Source organism: Oncorhynchus keta, chromosome 26 (assembly GCF_023373465.1).
Source record: "Oncorhynchus keta strain PuntledgeMale-10-30-2019 chromosome 26, Oket_V2, whole genome shotgun sequence".
NCBI classification, from domain to species: Eukaryota; Metazoa; Chordata; class Actinopteri; order Salmoniformes; family Salmonidae; genus Oncorhynchus; species Oncorhynchus keta.
This window is the reverse complement of record NC_068446.1, coordinates 35,685,142-35,706,564: the sequence shown is the minus strand read 5'-3', so window position 1 is coordinate 35,706,564 and position 21,423 is coordinate 35,685,142.

Sequence of the window (21,423 nt, the reverse complement as noted above, 5' to 3'; positions counted from 1 at the left end):
GTGTCTCCACACCCTGGCAGTCTTCAGGAGAAGTGTCTCCACACCCTGGCAGTATTCAGGAGAAGTGTCTCCACACCCTGGCAGTATTCAGGAGAAGTGTCTCCACACCCTGGTAGTCTTCAGGAGAAGTGTCTCCACACCCTGGCAGTCTTCAGGAGAAGTGTCTCCACACCCTGGTAGTCTTCAGGAGAAGTGTCTCCACACCCTGGCAGTCTTCAGGAGAAGTGTCTCCACACCCTGGCAGTCTTCAGGAGAAGTGTCTCCACACCCTGGCAGTCTTCAGGAGAAGTGTCTCCACACCCTGGCAGTATTCAGGAGAAGTGTCTCCACACCCTGGCACTCTTCAGGAGAAGTGTCTCCACACCCTGGCACTCTTCAGGAGAAGTGTCTCCACACCCTGGCAGTATTCAGGAGAAGTGTCTCCACACCCTGGCAGTATTCAGGAGAAGTGTCTCCACACCCTGGCACTCTTCAGGAGAAGTGTCTCCACACCCTGGCAGTCTTCAGGAGAAGTGTCTCCACACCCTGGCAGTCTTCAGGAGAAGTGTCTCCACACCCTGGCACTCTTCAGGAGAAGTGTCTCCACACCCTGGCAGTCTTCAGGAGAAGTGTCTCCACACCCTGGCACTCTTCAGGAGAAGTGTCTCCACACCCTGGCAGTCTTCAGGAGAAGTGTCTCCACACCCTGGCACTCTTCAGGAGAAGTGTCTCCACACCCTGGCAGTCTTCAGGAGAAGTGTCTCCACACTCTGGCAGTCTTCAGGAGAAGTGTCTCCACACCCTGGTAGTCTTCGGGAGAAGTGTCTCCACACTCTGGCAGTCTTCAGGAGAAGTGTCTCCACACCCTGGCAGTCTTCGGGAGAAGTGTCTCCACACCCTGGCAGTCTTCAGGAGAAGTGTCTCCACACCCTGGCAGTATTCAGGAGAAGTGTCTCCACACCCTGGCAGTCTTCAGGAGAAGTGTCTCCACACCCTGGTAGTCTTCAGGAGAAGTGTCTCCACACCCTGGCAGTCTTCAGGAGAAGTGTCTCCACACCCTGGCAGTCTTCAGGAGAAGTATCTCCACACCCTGGCAGTCTTCAGGAGAAGTGTCTCCACACCCTGGCAGTCTTCAGGAGAAGTGTCTCCACACCCTGGCAGTCTTCAGGAGAAGTGTCTCCACACCCTGGCAGTCTTCAGGAGAAGTGTCTCCACACCCTGGTAGTCTTCGGGAGAAGTGTCTCCACACTCTGGCAGTCTTCTGGAGAAGTGTCTCCACACCCTGGCAGTCTTCGGGAGAAGTGTCTCCACACCCTGGCAGTATTCAGGAGAAGTGTCTCCACACCCTGGCAGTATTCAGGAGAAGTGTCTCCACACCCTGGTAGTCTTCAGGAGAAGTGTCTCCACACCCTGGCAGTCTTCAGGAGAAGTGTCTCCACACCCTGGCAGTCTTCAGGAGAAGTGTCTCCACACCCTGGCAGTATTCAGGAGAAGTGTCTCCACACCCTGGCACTCTTCAGGAGAAGTGTCTCCACACCCTGGCACTCTTCAGGAGAAGTGTCTCCACACCCTGGCAGTATTCAGGAGAAGTGTCTCCACACCCTGGCAGTATTCAGGAGAAGTGTCTCCACACCCTGGCACTCTTCAGGAGAAGTGTCTCCACACCCTGGCAGTCTTCAGGAGAAGTGTCTCCACACCCTGGCAGTCTTCAGGAGAAGTGTCTCCACACCCTGGCAGTCTTCAGGAGAAGTGTCTCCATACCCTGGCAGTCTTCAGGAGAAGTGTCTCCACACCCTGGCACTCTTCAGGAGAAGTGTCTCCACACCCTGGCAGTCTTCAGGAGAAGTGTCTCCACACCCTGGCAGTCTTCAGGAGAAGTGTCTCCACACACTGGCACTCTTCAGGAGAAGTGTCTCCACACCCTGGCAGTCTTCAGGAGAAGTGTCTCCACACCCTGGCAGTCTTCAGGAGAAGTGTCTCCACACTCTGGCAGTCTTCAGGAGAAGTGTCTCCACACCCTGGTAGTCTTCGGGAGAAGTGTCTCCACACTCTGGCAGTCTTCAGGAGAAGTGTCTCCACACCCTGGCAGTCTTCGGGAGAAGTGTCTCCACACCCTGGCAGTATTCAGGAGAAGTGTCTCCACACCCTGGCAGTCTTCAGGAGAAGTGTCTCCACACCCTGGTAGTCTTCAGGAGAAGTGTCTCCACACCCTGGCAGTCTTCAGGAGAAGTGTCTCCACACCCTGGCAGTCTTCAGGAGAAGTATCTCCACACCCTGGCAGTCTTCAGGAGAAGTGTCTCCACACCCTGGCAGTCTTCAGGAGAAGTGTCTCCACACCCTGGCAGTCTTCAGGAGAAGTGTCTCCACACCCTGGCAGTCTTCAGGAGAAGTGTCTCCACACCCTGGCAGTCTTCAGGAGAAGTGTCTCCACACTCTGGCAGTCTTCAGGAGAAGTGTCTCCACACCCTGGCAGTCTTCGGGAGAAGTGTCTCCACACCCTGGCAGTATTCAGGAGAAGTGTCTCCACACCCTGGCAGTATTCAGGAGAAGTGTCTCCACACCCTGGCAGTCTTCAGGAGAAGTGTCTCCACACCCTGGCAGTATTCAGGAGAAGTGTCTCCACACCCTGGCACTCTTCAGGAGAAGTGTCTCCACACCCTGGCACTCTTCAGGAGAAGTGTCTCCACACCCTGGCAGTATTCAGGAGAAGTGTCTCCACACCCTGGCACTCTTCAGGAGAAGTGTCTCCACACCCTGGCAGTCTTCAGGAGAAGTGTCTCCACACCCTGGCAGTCTTCAGGAGAAGTGTCTCCACACACTGGCACTCTTCAGGAGAAGTGTCTCCACACCCTGGCAGTCTTCAGGAGAAGTGTCTCCACACCCTGGCAGTATTCAGGAGAAGTGTCTCCACACTCTGGCAGTCTTCAGGAGAAGTGTCTCCACACCCTGGTAGTCTTCGGGAGAAGTGTCTCCACACTCTGGCAGTCTTCAGGAGAAGTGTCTCCACACCCTGGCAGTCTTCGGGAGAAGTGTCTCCACACCCTGGCAGTCTTCAGGAGAAGTGTCTCCACACCCTGGCAGTCTTCAGGAGAAGTGTCTCCACACCCTGGCAGTCTTCAGGAGAAGTGTCTCCACACCCTGGTAGTCTTCAGGAGAAGTGTCTCCACACCCTGGCAGTCTTCAGGAGAAGTGTCTCCACACCCTGGCAGTCTTCAGGAGAAGTATCTCCACACCCTGGCAGTCTTCAGGAGAAGTGTCTCCACACCCTGGCAGTCTTCAGGAGAAGTGTCTCCACACCCTGGCAGTCTTCAGGAGAAGTGTCTCCACACCCTGGCAGTCTTCAGGAGAAGTGTCTCCACACCCTGGTAGTCTTCAGGAGAAGTGTCTCCACACTCTGGCAGTCTTCAGGAGAAGTGTCTCCACACCCTGGCAGTCTTCAGGAGAAGTGTCTCCACACCCTGGCAGTATTCAGGAGAAGTGTCTCCACACCCTGGCAGTATTCAGGAGAAGTGTCTCCACACCCTGGTAGTCTTCAGGAGAAGTGTCTCCACACCCTGGCAGTCTTCAGGAGAAGTGTCTCCACACCCTGGCAGTCTTCAGGAGAAGTGTCTCCACACCCTGGCAGTCTTCAGGAGAAGTGTCTCCACACCCTGGCAGTATTCAGGAGAAGTGTCTCCACACCCTGGCAGTCTTCAGGAGAAGTGTCTCCACACCCTGGCACTCTTCAGGAGAAGTGTCTCCACACCCTGGCAGTCTTCAGGAGAAGTGTCTCCACACCCTGGCAGTCTTCAGGAGAAGTGTCTCCACACCCTGGCAGTCTTCAGGAGAAGTGTCTCCACACCCTGGCAGTCTTCAGGAGAAGTGTCTCCACACCCTGGCAGTCTTCAGGAGAAGTGTCTCCACACCCTGGCACTCTTCAGGAGAAGTGTCTCCATACCCTGGCACTCTTCAGGAGAAGTGTCTCCACACCCTGGCAGTCTTCAGGAGAAGTGTCTCCACACCCTGGCAGTCTTCAGGAGAAGTGTCTCCACACCCTGGCACTCTTCAGGAGAAGTGTCTCCACACCCTGGCAGTCTTCAGGAGAAGTGTCTCCACACCCTGGCAGTCTTCAGGAGAAGTGTCTCCACACTCTGGCAGTCTTCAGGAGAAGTGTCTCCACACCCTGGTAGTCTTCAGGAGAAGTGTCTCCACACTCTGGCAGTCTTCAGGAGAAGTGTCTCCACACCCTGGCAGTCTTCAGGAGAAGTGTCTCCACACCCTGGCAGTCTTCAGGAGAAGTGTCTCCACACCCTGGCAGTATTCAGGAGAAGTGTCTCCACACCCTGGCAGTCTTCAGGAGAAGTGTCTCCACACCCTGGTAGTCTTCAGGAGAAGTGTCTCCACACCCTGGCAGTCTTCAGGAGAAGTGTCTCCACACTCTGGCAGTCTTCAGGAGAAGTGTCTCCACACCCTGGCAGTCTTCAGGAGAAGTGTCTCCACACCCTGGCACTCTTCAGGAGAAGTGTCTCCACACCCTGGCACTCTTCAGGAGAAGTGTCTCCACACCCTGGCAGTCTTCAGGAGAAGTGTCTCCACACCCTGGCAGTATTCAGGAGAAGTGTCTCCACACCCTGCGTTCATGGCATCCAGTAAGGACATCTGGTCATGTAGATAGATGGTGGTCATAAACCTTCCACCTCCACTCAGAGAAAAACTCCTCTATGGGGTTTAGGAAGGGGGAGTATGGAGGCAGGAATAGTACTGACATCCTGGGATGTGCAGCAAATCAGTCTGTGACTGCAGCAGAGTGGTGGAATGCCACATTATCCCACACAACAGCGATGGTAGAGGAGTTTCTTGCCCCTCTCTCCTCCGCTGGCACAAGTTGATTATGCAGGTCATCCTGAAAATAAATGAGCCTCTGTATTCTAGGGGCCAATGAGTGGTTTGTGTAACAGCAAACCATAATTGGACAGTGCTGCACACATTGTGATGTTAGCTCCTCTCTGGTCTGGGACATCCACGGTTGCTCTCTGTCCAGTCACATTTCTTCCACTGCAGTTTGCCTGGCTTCCATCTCCTTTACTCTCTAACATACAGTAAATCCACATTATGCATAGCTGTGTAGTTACCCTGTTTGGTTATTGAACAGACATCTTACATGGACATATTGATACCAGAGTTCTTTCACACGTTCACCGTTTCTCTCAAAGCGTACCGTGTACAACTGCTTCATCCTCATGTTATGTTTCTCTCAAAGCGTACCGTGTACAACTGCTTCATCCTCATGTTATGTTTCTCTCAAAGCGTACCGTGTACAACTGCTTCATCCTCATGTTATGTTTCTCTCAAAGCGTACCGTGTACAACTGCTTCATCCTCATGTTATGTTTCTCTCAAAGCGACACCGTGTACAACTGCTTCATCCTCATGTTATGTTTCTCTCAAAGCGTACCGTGTACAACTGCTTCATCCTCATGTTATGTTTCTCTCAAAGCGTACCGTGTACAACTGCTTCATCCTCATGTTATGTTTCTCTCAAAGCGTACCGTGTACAACTGCTTCATCCTCATGTTATGTTTCTCTCAAAGCGTACCGTGTACAACTGCTTCATCCTCATGTTATGTTTCTCTCAAAGCGTACCGTGTACAACTGCTTCATCCTCATGTTATGTTTCTCTAGGACTCTGGCAATTGTTGTGCTGACCGTATTCACATTCCCAAAAGTGATATTGTCTGCCAGCACTCTGTCACGAATTTCCAGCAGTTTTATTGCATTGTTGCCAATTACCATGTCAACAATGGCAAATTCCTGCGCATCTGATAATATTCTGCCTCTCCCTCCTGTGGGAGGCAACCTTTGGATCCTACTGAAAAACACAAAACAATCAATATATTTCTAAATGTCAGTACATGTAAAAATGTGAAAATGCTGTACTGTACTGTAATATGTAGTTCAATGATCATTTATCAAGGATGCACATCTCACCTGTTGTTTTGCCGGAACATTCATGCTATTGATGCAACTGTTGAACGCTGCAGATTTGGTTGCACCCTTAAACCGGCCTCTCTCAAAGAGAGACCGTGGTTTACAACATGGTCAATAATTGTGGCCCTTATCTCATCAGAGACCACCGCTCTTAGTCTTCCTCTCCATTCTCCTCCACGCATTCTCCCTCTCCCTGCCACTCTTCTTTCCCCACCAAACCTGTCTTCCTTGATCCATCTTTCCAACCTAAATAATTCCGAAGCCGTCCTCTTTTGGCTGTTTTAACAAGACTGAAAACAGGACACTTGGGTAAGCTTTCAGCTGAAATTGCAATCAGCTGTGTTTGGAATTATTAATATTCTGCTGAGATTTTCTATATGTTTCTATCTGGTTACTGCAGAAATGCATGACATTTGCCATCATTCTGTTTTGAATGTGTTTTTTACAGTTTTGGAAACAGTGTGTTAGCATTTGAAAACGTGCTGCAAATATATAGCTTTGCAGGTGGTGGAGTATGAATGAGAAAAGAAATCATATATTTCAGAGAATGTGGTCATTGAATGCATTTTGTGTCTGAAAGCAATGAAAAATTATTCACAGTTTGGCCCACATACCCTTCTGTTTCGCTGACTGTGTGAAGAGTTTTGACAATGTGACTTCAGTTTTGACCAATGCATGTTAGCAATTGAACAAAAACTGTAATAGAAATGCTAAATTAAGGCCGCCATCGCATTCATGGAAGTTGTTGCTTCTTGACACCTTGTGAACCTTGACCTTTGTAAAGGAACTGATTATGAGAGCAAAATATGTTGAAAATAAATAGAAAATATGTATTTTTTGGTTAAAAAGACATTGAAAAGATATTGAAAAGACGCTTAAAAAATGTTTTGCTCACTGGGCATGGGTCGTGTCATTGTCAACAATCTACACGTCTTGTAATTGGAGCTGAATGGTCCTTTTAGGTACAAATGCTGTTTATTATTATACAATACATTATGTAGACTATTAGAGAAACCACAAACCACAAACATGATGTTGTGAAACAAATGCATGGACAGTCCTGCATGGATAAAGATGTGAAAAGTCAAGTTTTGAGGGATAAAGAACATAAACTGGTTGTGCCCCGCTATCAGACTAGTAGAAATATTCACTGTCCAACGTGACATCTCCTCCGGTCGACAGTAAATAAATAGGATTGAGAATGTCACAACTGTCACGAGGGGACATGGAGGATTTGTCAGTGTCATTTCAATCCCTCCTCAGCAAATCAGGTACAACAGCTTCGGAATGACTCCTTATCGTCTTGCTTTTGGGAAGGGAGAGCGTGAATGGGGGAGGGTGTGTGAGGAGGGGGACAGCTACTGTCAAAACATTCTAGGCTGTGTGTTTGAGAAGGTGTAGGTGGGTGGAGGTGGTGGTGACATATTACCCCTACCACTGCTAAGTCATTTTGTCATTGACTCATACAGTGAAGATTACTCTCATACTAGTTCAGTGCTAAGGCCAGAACTGTAGAAATAATTAAGAAATGCATCTTTCTTGTGCTGACAGGGTTTCCATTCTTTGGATTTTTCCAATCATATTCACTAATGATCTCTTTTGAGAAGGGGAAGGATTAATGATGATGAGGAAGAATGTATTTCTGGCTGTGCCCCAATATCTTCCACTAACTTTGCCCCCTCCCATCCTTTCTTTGGAGAATACTGGTAGAAGAACGGATAGATATCACTGCTCTCACCTAACAAACCTTGTCCGATCAGTGAAGGACAGGAAACAAGAAAATGAAACTTTTTAAATCTACTGGAACAAGTAGCGATAGTCCACCAACATTTGCCTCTCCTCCAGTAGCATCAGGAAGAGCAGCCACCTCTGCATGCAAACGCCACAAGGAGAGACAGACTGAGGGAGGTCCAGTGATTTTCATTAAGATAGACTCAGAGCGCTTGTCTTATTACTGGGCCATTAGGCTCTCTATCGCTAACAGCTTGGCTCTAATAGGGAGCAGGGGAGGTAGGCAGAAGGTAATTGCGGTTGGACTGACCACACAGGTGTCGAGTCCCCTCACTCCCTGATTGGCTAATTAACACATTGTCAATCAACCCCCCGAAGTGCTTCCGCAGATGAAAAGTAGTTAAAAGGTGAGAGAAGGTTTTAATGAATGCTGAAACTTTTTTTCATTATGCACTATTTTGTCATATTATTGACCAATAAAATAACAGTGACTTGTCTTCTAAAGTATGGTCCATTTTAGGGTAATATTTGCTTGGTATTGAGGCAACTAATTATTTTGTGATTTTACTTCATTTTTGTTGAATATAAGGTGGGAATTCATTCGTTTCAGATTCCACACTGCTTTTTCAGAAGCCACGGGACAATGTGTTTCTAAATCAAGTGTCAACTGGCTCCATCCAGGGGCATGCTGCTGTGCAAATCAAATACATTTCTGAAAGTGTGGTTTATACTGCTGTGGTATGAGAGTGGATGACCAGATGGATCATGGAGGTTGGGCAGTAAACAAGTACTGGGGATGAGGGAAAAGTAGGGAGAGCTCCAGCATAGTGGAGCCTCTAACACGTAAACAAAGAGTTTAAACCCTCATCATGTGTAGGGGAGAGGCGAGCGATCAAAGACAGAGCCCCGCGTGGTGATGAGCCAGCCTCTTATCTATGCTCAGCAAAGTTTCCATCGATCTCTCCCCTCCCCAGCACCCATTCTCAAGTGTGCATCCATCAGCTTGTTGGTCCAAACATTACCATTCTGCCCTAACCCGGGAGCTTCATCGATCCGCCGTGCCATCAGACCAGGGATCAGTCAACGCGAGGCACTTTTGTGTTTCCTAATGAATTAAATAAACAGGGGGTGGGTGGATGAGGGAAGTGCTGCATGGCAGGTGGATGACTGCTAGGGTGAGGGGCTAACAGGAGCATTACGTCTAAGTCACAGGGGATTGGCTGCAGCAGGGGAGTGATTTGAAAGATACCGAATACCATTGGAGTCTAAATTTGGAATAAACAAAATGTACAATATCCATTGTTAAAGGCCCAGTGAGGTCAAAAATGTGATTTCCTGTGTTTTATGTAGATACACTATATTCAGTGGCTTCGGGAGGTATTCAGACCTCTTGACTTTTTCCACGTTTTGTTACGTTACAGCTTTATTCTAAAATTTAATAAATCGTATTTTTCCCTAATCAATCTACATGCAGTTGTCCATAATGAAGAAGCAAAGAAACTTTTAGAAACTGAAATATCACATTTACATAAGTATTCAGATCCTTTAGTACTTTGTTGAAGCACCTTTGGCAGCAAGTCTTCTTGGGTATGACGCTACAAGCTTGGCACACCTGTATTTGGGGAGTTTCTTCCATTCTTCTCTGCAGATCCTCCCAAGCTCGGACCTTCAAAGCTGCAGAATTGTTTTGGTACCCTTCCCCATGCCTGTGCCTCGACACAATCCTGTCTCTGTGCTCTATGGACAATTTCCTCAACATCATTGCTTGGTTTTTGCTCTGAAATGGACTGTGAACTATGTAAAAGTGGGGTGGGGGGGGTGGGGGGGCATATTCATTGAAAACAATCACGGTAAAGTACTTCATTGTTACCCAGAAATGATTTTGATATTGAGATAAAAACAGATGCATGAGAGCTTTAAAAATATATTTATTAGAAATAACAAACATATTTGAAGGCTTGGCAAAGTGCATCCAGAAGTGCAATTTCAAGAAAAGATGTGTGACTGTTTGGCATATTATTTTCTACTTTGATACTGTACACAGATTTCCTTATCTGAGGTTCATTCTATCTACAAAATATACACATTCAAATTCTGTTGTTTGTTAGCTTTGGGATTGTCTCTGCCTTTCCTTCCATTGTTGTTTAGATAAAAAGAGCTTAAAAAGATTATCTCCGGGGTCCGCATGTCATTATCATTAATCTGCATATTGACTGCTTTGTCCTGGTGGTTTCAAGTTCAGTAGAGGACTTAACAGAGGGTTAACGTACATGTTTCCTTACCACTTCCCCCTCAATCCCTCTGGTAAGGACCAATCCCATTTGATGGACCAGTCTCTACTGAAACAGTTTCAGTAAATACAGTTTAAAGGGTTAACAATGTTTAGCCTGTGTTGTTCCTTCTCAGCACTTTGATGCAAGTCCATGCTGAGATGTGACCGTAGATAACACCCTATATAACAGATCAAATCCAAACCGCCTACAGCAGAGGACCTTAAAAAACAGACACATTCCCCACACTATGATTATACGAAACACAAATCACCAAAGTCATGTCCTCAACACTTCATCCCCTGAATGGCGAGTGTACCTGCTTTTCAGCATATACCTTTGTTCTCTGACCAATTAAGTGGGCAGCCTCAGTTTGAAAAACAATGTTTTTGTTTCCATTACAAACGGATCATTAGTGTGTAATTACTCCTCCATTGTGGTCTCTCATTGCTAAGAGCAGCGGTGATAATAGTATTAAACCTCAAATCCATGGATGGCTGTGTGTGTGTGTGATTACTTTCTTCGGGGTATGTTATCACAATATTGCTCTAGCAGTGATTCAGTACATTCTTTGAACTGAGTGCTATAAGTCTCAATGACCCTTGGAGCCCATCAGCTCTGTTCTGGGGTCAGTGGTACTGGTAACCACCTCACAGCGCTCGATCGATAACCCTCGGCACGGAAAGGCTTAAGAGTATCAACTCTGCCTTGACCAAATCCCAAGCCATGACACTTCTGACACTTGTGAACTGGAAAAGTAAACACATAGGCACATAGGTGGCAGCAGGTAGCCTAGCGGTTAAGAGCTGCCCAGTTGAAAATCTGCTGATGTGCCCTTGAGCAAGGCACTTAAACCCTAATTGCTCTTGTAAGTCGCTCTGAATCAGAGTGCCTGCTAAATGACTTAAATGTAAATAGGTTATGACTGACGTGAGGGGGATTTTGTCCATCAATCCACCTCCGTGTCATTTGTTTTCCTGTCAAACACAGCAAAGGAAAGAGCGCTGATAATTGATAGATTTATTTGACTATGAAGATGAAAAACCATCTATATAAACTATGACAATGTATACTATATTACTGCTTTGGTTGGTGTATCAACATTGGGTATGTTGTATTGATGATCTGCCTGTTGTGTTTGAGCCATAACTCTGAGGTATTCTTCACTCAGTTTTTATGGGTCTTGACAAATGGTTACCATTTTTTGTCAGGTTAGGCCCTGTTCCCCCCTCTCGTCCACCAAGGCGTCATAAGCTTCTCACTGCCGTCATTTTAATTGAAGCAGACAGAGACAGCTACTGTAATTACACGGAGATAATCTTCCCATCTGACTAATTACATTTCTCATTAGAGTCCAATAATGCTCATTAGATTAACTTTCTCATGGAGAAATTAAGAAATAATCGGACAGAGGCGAGCTCATTGGATTCTTGTGTTGGACAAGCAGGAACAGCACTGCTGGGAGCCTGCTGAATAGTCAATTTATTGACCAGAGAAAAGAGATAGGACATACATTTGATATAAAATCTTAGGATTTTGATACCATTATACTGAAATAGTTAATTTCAGCAGTCTTATTTTTCATCGGGGCTATTCTCACACTAACATGTCCATGTGGGACCTTCTATATCTACTCTGCGAGACATGAGCACCAGTGCTTCAGTGTCCTCTTTGTTTGCTTGGATGAGGGGAAAGAGAACTGCTATTTGGAATCACACTTTAGGAATGGGAAACGTGTTTGCCTGAATAGCAATCCCACTGGGCAAAAACTGGTTTAATCAGCGTTGTTTCCATGTCATTTCAACCTCAAAAATCTATGCGATGAAGTTCAATCGACATAGAAAGCTAATAAGATTTTCAAAAAGTCATCAATGTAAGGGCATTTTGTATTTTTTATTCACTTTTAAACTAAATCCAATGACATGGTGAAATGTTTTATTGATTTCAAGTTGAATTCACGTTAGTTGACAACTCAACCAAATGTAAATTAAAACTAGACGTTTAACTGACTGAAGTCTGTGGCCAGTGGGATGCATCTGCATTTGGAGGGAAGAAGGTTAATAACATGCAGGCGTTGTGGTGACTGAAATGACAGGCAAGGCAAGAACATACTGATCCTGTCCTCTCAACAGTGTGGTGTGATCCAAAGACAGGGTGAAGTGACTTCAGCTGTGTATGTGGCAGTGATGACATTCTCTCAACACTCGTGCTGCAACTGACAACCCCCAAGGCTTAAAATAAGTCTGCTCATCTGTTCGCCTCCTCCCTGGGTACAGCTGTTGCCGTTTGTTTGTATGTGTGTTTTTATGTGTGTGTGTGTATGTTAAGGTGTCAGCATACTTCTGTTCGGCTGGCGCCTAGATGAACCCAACGAGTGTGCCCTGAAAAGACCTTCGCTTGAAAAACAAGAGAAAGCGGCGATAGTACTGTTTGTCCATTTTGAGACGCCATAGCCAGTATACACTTCCTCAAAATAGTCAGATTTAATCTAAAATAACTGAAGAAATCTCCCGTTAATTCTGGCTTTGTTGCCAAAGAGATCTCAGTCACACTATTTTACATCTAACTAAGATGTTTGGTGCAGTATTTTTCAAAGAAAGAATTTGCATGAAAACAAGTCGTCTCTCGTTGAATGACAACAAAGATCACTCTGTCAAACTGGAGACTGTGCCGAAAAGTTATGAATGATCAATTACAGCCGTATCCCAGTGCTATCCTCAAGTGCCAAACAATGCATGCAGCACTAAGGTATCTTAACCACCTTGATGTTTTGTAACTATAAATTGAAGGGTTTGGCATCTCTCTTGTGAATCACACCTTATTTACCCCCTGTCAAACATTTGCTGATCAATCCAGAGATGTCAGTGATTAATCAAAGGACTTGGCCATACAGCATGTTTTCCCCATCCCAGAGGGAACCAATATCCTGCTTCCTGTCCGTTCTGAAAATGCCCAGCACTATCCCCCTAGCTCAGTGGCTGCTTATGGGCCTTTTAGGTGCCCGCTTTGGAGCCAGCGTTGATGGAACAGTGATTGATGCCCCTGGTCTGTGTGGAGCCGATAGGGAACACCATAGCCCCCTGGGGCTGAGTGTTGGGATGGTGAAGAATGCGCAATGGAGGTCTGCTAGGTGGTCTGCTGTCACCTACCACACTGATATCAATAGACACAGAGGAAATAGTACCTGCTGTGGAGGAACATATACTACGGCAGATGCCAAAGGTGAAAAATTGTGGCCAAATTGTTCCGCAGCTATCCAGGGTGCTCTGAAGACAAATGTACCACAGATAATCTATGTTGTTCGGTCCGTCAGTATCTTTGGTTGCCTGGACAGGTAATATTAACATGTGACAACATTCTAAAAGCTTAGAAAACGTATGACATGCAAGCTGAAAGACTATAAACCACAATGAAAAAATAGACCCATTAGCTTGTCATTTAATTATTTTACTCTTCAGACAATATATAAGACTTGCAAATCTGATATTTTTACTCACAATGTTACTCGAGTATTCAATAACAAATGGTTAAAGCTGCCTAAGTGACAAATGTATGGAAGATTGTTTCTTAGTGAACCCTTCTAGAGGGAATCACCATAAGAAAAAGATACTTGGGTAAAGGGGATTCTATTTCAAGCTACATTTGTCTTGTAATGCTATGGAAATACTCTTCTCTCAGCATGTGATGCACCACTCCAACCGTTACTGTCAACACAGGCCATCAGCTTAGATATGCCTCCCCCCCTTCGGTTTGGCCTGGAAAGGAACTTGTTTCTGATAGATCTAACCGTTACGGAATGGTTCACCAACCCCTATTTTTATGAGGCGTGGTACCTTTTCAAAACACCAAGTAACACCAGCCCTGTTTTAAACTTTTGTGAGGTCAGATGTTTCCTACTGAGACACCTGCTGGATCCTGTTGTGTCTTCACTGATTTTTTCAACCTCTCCCTGACCCAGTCTGTAATACAAGTTTCAAGCAGGCCACCATAGTCCCTGTGCCAAAGAACGCCAAGGTAACCTGTCTAAATGACTATCGCCCTGAAGCACTCACGTCTGTAGCCATGAAATACTTTGAAACGCTAGCCATGGCTCACAGATCCACATATGATGCAATCTCTATTGCACTCCACATTGGACAAAAGGAACACCTACATGAGAATGCTGTTTATTGACTACAGCTCAGCGTTCAACATCATATTGTCCTCCAAGCTCATCACTAAGCTAAGGACCCTGGGACTGAACACCTCCCTCTGCAACTGTAGCCGACTTCCTGGCAGGCCGCCCCCAGGTGGTGAGGGTAGGCAACAACATATCACACCCCTCAGTGGTGCATGCTTACTGCCTTTCTGTACTCCCTGTTCACCCACGACTGTGTGGCCAAGCACAACTTCAACACCATCATTAAGTTTGCTGACAAAACAACAGTGGTAGGCCTGAACACTGACGACGATGACACAGCCTATAGGGAGGAGGTCAGAGACCTGGCCGTGTGGTGCCAGGACAACAACCACTATCTCAACGTCAGCAAGACAAAGGAGATGATTGTGGACTACAGGAAACGAAGGGCCGAGCACGCCCCCATTCACATCGATGGGGCTGGAGTGGAGTGGGTCAAGAGCTTCAAGTTCCTCAGTGTCCACATCACTAAGTATCTATCACGGTCCAAACACACCAACACAGTCTTGAAGAGGTCACGACAACGCCTCTTCCCCCTAAGGAGGCTGAAAAGATTTGGCATGGCATTCAGATCCTCTAAATGTTCTACAGCTGCACCATTGAGAGCATCTTGACTGGCTGCATCACCGCTTGGTATGCCAACTGCTTGGCATCCGACTGCAAGACGCTAGAGGGTAGTACAGTGCCATGCAAAAGTATTTACACCCTTGGCGTTTTTCCTATTTTGTTTCATTACAACCTGTAATTTAAATAGATTTGTATGTGGATTTCATGTAATGGACATATACAAAATAGTCGAAATTGGTGAAGTGAAAAAAATGACTTGTTTAAAAAAAAACAAGGGCGGCCCTGCCCTGCCAAAACTCATGGACCAGGAAAGGAGGGCATTAATCAGAGAGCCAACAAAGAGAACAAAGATAACCCTGAAGGAGCTGAAAAGCTCCACAGCAGATATTGGAGTATCTGTCCATAGGACCACTTTCAGCCGTACACTCCACAGAGCTGGGCTTTACGGAAGAGTGGCCAGAAAAAAGCCATCAATTAAAGAAAAAAATGAGCAAACACGTTTGGTGTTTGCCTAAAGGCATGTGAGAGACTCCCCAAACATATGGAAGACGGTACTTGGGTCAGATGAGACTAAAATTGAGCTTTTAAGCCATCAAGAAAAATGCTATGTCTGGCGCAAACCCAACACCTCTCATTCCCCCGAGAGCACCATCCCCACAGTGAAGCATGGTGGTGGCAGCATCATGTTGTGGGGATGTTTTTCATCGGCAGGGACTGGGAAACTGGTCAGAATTTAAGGAATGATGGATGGCTCTAAATACAGGGAAATTCTTGAGGGAAACATGTTTCAGCCTTCCAGAGATTTGAGACTGGGACGGGGGTTCACCTTCCAGCAGGACAATGACCCAAAGAATACTGCTAAAGCAACCCTTGAGTGGTTTAAGGGCAAACATTTAAATGTCTTGGAATGGCCTAGTCAAAGCCCAGACCTCAATCCAATTGAGAATCTTTGGTATGACTTGCTGTACAACAACGGAACCCATCCAACTTGAAGGAGCTGGAACAGTTTTGCCTTGAAGACTGGGCAAAAATCACAGTGGCTAGATGTTCCAAGCTTATAGACAACCCCAAGAGACTTGCAGCTGTAATTGCTGCAAAAGGTGGCTCTACAAAGTATTGACTTTGGGGGTGGTGAATAGTTATGCACGCTCAACTTTTCTATTTTTTGTCTTATTTCCTTTTTGTTTCACAATAAAAAATATTTTGCATCTTCAAAGTGGTAGGCATGTTGTGTAAATCAAATGATACAAACCCCCCAACATATATTTTAATTCCAGGTTGTATGGCAATAAAATAGGAAAAATGCCACCGGGGGTGAATACGTTCGCAAGCCACTATAAGTACGGCCCAGTACATCACTGGGGCCGAGCTCCCTGCCATCCAGGACCTCTATATCAGGCGGTATCAGAGGAAGGCCCTAAAAATGTTCAGAATCCAACCACCCAAGTCATAGACTGTTCTCCCTGCTACCGCACAGCATGCACTACCAACCCACCAAATGTGGAACCAACAGGACCCTGAAAAGCTTCTACCCCCAAGTTTTAAGACTGCTAAATAGTTAGTGAAATAGTTAACCAAATGCTACCCAGCCTATCTGCATTGACCCTTTTTGCACTAACTGTTTTGACTCATCACCGACACTGCTGCTACTGTTTATTATCTGTCACTTTATTCCTAGTTATATGTACATATCTACCTCAATTACCTCGTACCCCTGCACATCGACGCAGTACTGGTACTCCTTGTATATAGACAAGTTATTACCTCGTACCACTGCACATTGACTCAGTACTGGTACTCCTTGTATATAGACAAGTTATTACCTCGTACCCCTGCACATTGACTCAGTACTGGTACTCCTTGTATATAGACAAGTTATTACCTCGTACCCCTGCACATTGACTCAGTACTGGTACTCCTTGTATATAGACAAGTTATTACCTCGTACCACTGCACATTGACTCAGTACTGGTACTCCTTGTATATAGACAAGTTATTACCTCGTACCCCTGCACATTGACTCAGTACTGGTACTCCTTGTATATAGACAAGTTATTACCTCGTACCCCTGCACATTGACTCAGTACTGGTACTCCTTGTATATAGACAAGTTATTACCTCGTACCCCTGCACATTGACTCAGTACTGGTACTCCTTGTATATAGACAAGTTATTACCTCGTACCCCTGCACATTGACTCAGTACTGGTACTCCTTGTATATAGACAAGTTATTACCCTTGCACATTGACTATACTGGTACTTGTATATAGACAAGTTGCACATTGACTCAGTACTGGTACCTTGTATATAGACAAGTTATTACCTCGCACCCTGCACATTGACTCAGTACTGGTACTTGTATATAGACAAGTTATTACTCCTTGCACATTGACTCAGTACTGGTACTCCTTGTATATAGACAAGTTATTACCTCGTACCCCTGCACATTGACTCAGTACTGGTACTCCTTGTATATAGACAAGTTATTACCTCGTACCCCTGCACATTGACTCAGTACTGGTACTCCTTGTATATAGACAAGTTATTACCTCGTACCCCTGCACATTGACTCAGTACTGGTACTCCTTGTATATAGACAAGTTATTACCTCGTACCCCTGCACATTGACTCAGTACTGGTACTCCTTGTATATAGACAAGTTATTACCTCGTACCCCTGCACATTGACTCAGTACTGGTACTCCTTGTATATAGACAAGTTATTATAGACATTGACTCAGTACTGGTACTCCTTGTATATAGACAAGTTATTACCTCGTACCCCTGCACATTGACTCAGTACTGGTACTCCTTGTATATAGACAAGGTACCCTACATTGACTCAGTACTGGTACTCCTTGTATATAGACAAGTTGCACATTGACTCAGTACTGGTACTCCTTGTATATACCCTGCACATTGACTCAGTACTGGTACTCCTTGTATATAGACAAGTTATTACCTCGTACCTCCCCTGCACATTGACTCAGTACTGGTACTCCTTGTATATAGACAAGTTATTACCTCGTACCCTGCACATTGACTCAGTACTGGTACTCCTTGTATATAGACAAGTTATTACCTCGTACCCCTGCACATTGACTCAGTACTGGTACTCCTTGTATATAGACAAGTTATTACCTCGTACCCTGCACATTGACTCAGTACTGGTACTCCTTGTATATAGACAAGTTATTACCTCGCACATTGACTCCCTGCACATTGACTCAGTACTGGTACTCCTTGTATATAGACAAGTTATTACCTCGTACCCCTGCACATTGACTCAGTACTGGTACTCCTTGTATATAGACAAGTTATTACCTCGTACCCCTGCACATTGACTCAGTACTGGTACTCCTTGTATATAGACAAGTTATTACCTCGTACCCCTGCACATTGACTCAGTACTGGTACTCCTTGTATATAGACAAGTTATTACCTCGTACCCCTGCACATTGACTCAGTACTGGTACTCCTTGTATATAGACAAGTTATTACCTCGTACCACTGCACATTATGTGTTTTACTTTTCTATTATTTCTCTATTTTCTTTCTCTCTGCATTGTTGGGAAGGTCCATAAGTAAGCATTTCACTGTTATTTTACAAAGCATGTGACGAATAACATTTTATTTCATTATATTTAAAGTAATTGCTGATGATTTGTATAAAGTTCAATTTTCTCAACTGTTTTGTGTCTTTCCACAGCCAGAATCGTTTAAACTATGGCCAAATTACTCACATTGCCTCAAATTGCTCTCCTTCCATTGAAAATGAATTACTTCCAGCACTTCATAGCCTTCTATTACTTCTGATGAAAATGGAGGGGCGGACACATCATGCCAGATAAACATGCACAGTGAACCATTTCAAATGGCACCCCACGGATTCTTCTGATTTGCTAATTTAAAGAGGAAAACACAATTTTCAACACCCAAAAAACATAATGGAGTATGTTACATCTGTCTCAGCGCATCTCATTGCCATTACATATAAAGTGATGGAGATTAGAAAAAGGCAAGAGAGTGCCAGTATTTACCTACATAAACCTGTACTCAAACACTCCATCACAGATAAGAGGGACATCGTCATAAAATGCTCAGTAGTTATATCGCAACTGCTGATTTATATGAGCACACATTGGGAATGCAGATAACGTTGTCTTTGCAGCGGATCAAGGGCTGTCAAGGTAATGCCCTGTCCACTGAGTGCAGACTGTTGGTAACACTATTTTATCACATTCTTTCTTTATTCCCCAATTGCAATGTTGCTTAACACTGCAAATGAATCTACACACTGTCTTCTCTTTCTGTTGCATAGGGTAAGCAATGTGAAACAGAATACTAGGGAGGAGTGCCTATTCTTGCTGCATGGCTTTTGCATGAAGGTGAGCTCCAGGTTGTCAGACATCTCCTTCCTCACCTCACCACATCTTGCCTTTTCTCCCTGATTTCTCTGGAAGACATGAGTGCATGGTTATAGATGAAGGCTGAACAAAAGTGTATGTGAAAAAATTTGAAGCCGAGTCGTATTACCTCGTAATCCTCCCAAAATGAGTTGTTCATGACGAAGGGTGTTACACCGTTAATCTTCCCCCTAAATCCTTAACCCCGATGTCTCCTCAACTTAATCCGCGTCTACCCTCACCATTCCTTATCTTTACCTGGACACTTGTTACCTTTCGTTGCAACACATATCCCCCCACAATGCACCAAATAATGCGGCACTCAGAGAGGCGAGAGTCTGTTGGAGAGATAAGATTTTTTTTAAACGAAGTGTTATTCCAGCTATTCTTACTGAGCAGGTGCCTCCTGTTATAGAGACCCCGTTATAGAGCACCCGTTATAGAGCCCCGAGTATCAAATCTAATTCAGCGGAGAAACACACTAAGCCCTGTCACTCAACACTGGCTGCCCTTGAAGGAGAGGAATGGTGATGAGAGCAAAAAGTATCTCAGGACTAAGGATGAAGCCTTGTCTACCAAATCACGCAGGACCACAGCACTCCCTCTATTCCCACAACAGGATAATTATGCTAACAATAGCAAGGAGTACACAATATAGAAAATGAATGACTTAGACAGCAATGCTAATATACATCCACATATGCATGCGATTTGTTCACACATGCGTATACAGACACAGGCATGCATGTGTGACTTCCACATACATAAACGTATTAAAACTCATTACACACACACACTCACATGCTCACACACACAAAGTGGAGTCTACACCCTGTTGGCATTAAGACTTCTCTGTGTGTTTGCCATGAGCACAGAGTTCTGTGCTTTGCTACTCAAGGGACTAGCTACTCCAGAGGCGTCAGAGGCATAATTGTGTGCAATGAAAATAGTGTTTATTTATGAGCCGGACATTGCTAATTATCTTCATTGCATAACTAATTATTTCTTACTTCAAAGGCATTTCCAGTGAGACTGAGTCTCTTGGTCGCTGAGGCGGACTGACTCATGACTCTGAAGATATTTATGGCTAATTGGTAGATAATGATGCTCCTTTCGGGAGGGGGTTTGTTCAGCGCTCTACCAAAAAAGTTAGATAAAACAAGTATACACACCACACACATATACACACACACACACACACACACATTCATAGTAAGGAATAAATAAACATTCTAATTGGGGTCGGGGTCAATGAAAATGTTCCTCGTTGTTGAATTGAAATGAATAGACCTAATTCACGCCGCGGTCATGGTCATAATCCAGACTAGTGAGGGTTAGTGAAGCGGAAGTACTCCATTAAAGACAACGGAAAATCATGTCCAAACTTTTTAGGTTATTTACCCACCAACCTAAACAGAGTATGATTAAGCTGATTAGCATAGGAGAAGGTACATCAAAGACATTGAAGCAGTTGTCGATTAACTCATAGACACAGTCATAAATCACATTTAAAAGATATACTATGCAGGAATTGCTCCGCCAGGTTGTTCAAATTCTAATAGTTCGCCTAATTTCAGTTTATGTGACAAAACAAACAGGTATAGTGTAGAGAATATTTGTACCAACAAAACTGCTGTGAAATATATTTTCCATAACCAAAGATATTGTATTTTCATCTGTCTGAAGCTGGTGCACAAAACCAAGAGTAAAATACACAAACATGAAACTTAAGAACGGGAAGCACAGAAATAGTGCACACAGAACAGATCTATCGCTTCTTAGACCTGCTTTCAATGAGAATGACAGATCTATAACACACTTTTCTATGTTCATTTGGTTGCGGCTTTAAAAGATAAATATTATAGATAAATATTATTTGGCTTTTTAACTTTTCAGATTACTCTGGTGCAGTATTTATAAAACCAAATTGAGTGAAAAAGATAAATTATCAAATTATCATGTGCCTCAATGTAGTTGTACATTATAAAAGCATGGTACATTGAAAATATGAAAGCATATTGTACATTCTAAATTCATTATTTAGTTGATTTTAACTTAGAAACCTAACATTTGGCAAGGGACTAGCCCTACATCATAAATGTGTACTATAAATTAATTTATTCATGCTATTTTCTGCTCCTCCATCTCAAGAGAATGTGTCTACTGAGGTTAAACAAGGAATTATAAATGTACTAATTTAGTAACTTATTTCAGTGATTTTGAACACGTTAAGTCAAAACTTTATTTCCCTATGCATGTGCTCCCACCATTGGCCTCTGCACTTGGCTACAATTTCCTTGTGTAGCACTGCCCCTCAGCTGACATTA